We start from the raw sequence: 1,218 nt of genomic DNA on the forward strand, positions 1-1,218 counted from the left end.
AATAACAGAGACCAAGACAACTTTGCGTATGAATCGATCCAAAATTATTAATGGTAGATGAAACCGCACCTTAAGGACAACCATGGCCGAGGCCAACCTCAAGGATTGATTTAGATGCACGAATTCATGATAATTAATCAATTAGAAATCAAAAACACATAAGAACATGCTACTGCCCCAAAACCTAAATCACGAAATCATCATATATTCAAGAAGTTACAAATCAAAACATAGAACAATCAAAGATCACAAAGAAATCCGAAAACCATGTTTGATAAATAAAACCAAAATCGAAAAGTATATTACAATAGAGTTCGAAACTATACAGAAAATAATACAAGAAGCCATGAGAAAATCACACTTTTACAACCTTGAAAGGTTCGGCAAGTGTGGGGAAAATCGGTGGAAGGATGGAATGATTCTTATGGTTTGTGGTGGATGAATCGGCTAAGTAATTTTCTGTATAGGGTTTGGTAGAGTTTCGGCTATGTAATTGCAAGAGTAGAGATGATGTTTTTCTGCTCTTGAAGTCGTGTTTTATATAGAGGAAAAACCCTAGAGAAGTCGGCCACAAAGCCTAAACCAAGTTGGTTTAGGATTCCTAGTTCTTCTCAATTTCGGCAGAATGACCTCCGTCTGATGATTACTTCATAACTCCCTCTAGAAAATAGATATTGAGGTGATTCCAATTGATTCGGAAACTAGACTCCCGTAGCTCTCTATCCATATCTGGCACGTTTTCTGATTCATTGTGAGCTGTCCTGGAGAGTCCGTTAAAGTTGACAGACGTGCACAGGAATTCTCCCGATTTAATCTGGATTTGCAAGGCTTGGATATTCTTGAAATTCTGCCGAATTTATATCTTCTTCTCCATATTGGACTTGGTTTGGACCTCTCATTCATGGACTAGGCTTCGTGGATCAGCTGCTTTGCTTCCCTAGGTCCATCAGGAACACTCCTCTCGGCACTCTTCTACATGTCACCTAAGTATCAGAGAAGTTAAATCAATCTGTGACAATGTAAAAGCTTTACAGAATCATAAGAACATCTCTAAGACTCCACAATCGGCTTTTGACAATTTTCTACATCATTCCTCTATGTTTAACACGTTTTACGCACAACTCTACCAAAAACTTTCGACTCTACATTATGACTCTATTCTACGACAATAAGAGATAATCAAAGTACAAATGGAGGTAATAACATATTAAGAATGTC

The 1,218-nt window shown here is 37.6% G+C and overlaps 1 non-coding gene across 1 annotated transcript; it reads right to left on the reverse strand.

Moving 5' to 3' along the window:
* Positions 1-504: 504 nt before the first annotated feature.
* LOC101309112 lies at positions 505-1,132 on the reverse strand. Its single transcript, XR_185426.1, has 2 exons — positions 1,080-1,132; positions 505-1,019 (listed from the first exon to the last, which is right to left on the reverse strand). It is a non-coding gene; the product is annotated as an uncharacterized LOC101309112 (transcript).
* Positions 1,133-1,218: the final 86 nt, after the last annotated feature.

This window comes from Fragaria vesca, unplaced genomic scaffold (assembly GCF_000184155.1).
Source record: "Fragaria vesca subsp. vesca unplaced genomic scaffold, FraVesHawaii_1.0 scf0511507, whole genome shotgun sequence".
NCBI classification, from domain to species: Eukaryota; Viridiplantae; Streptophyta; class Magnoliopsida; order Rosales; family Rosaceae; genus Fragaria; species Fragaria vesca.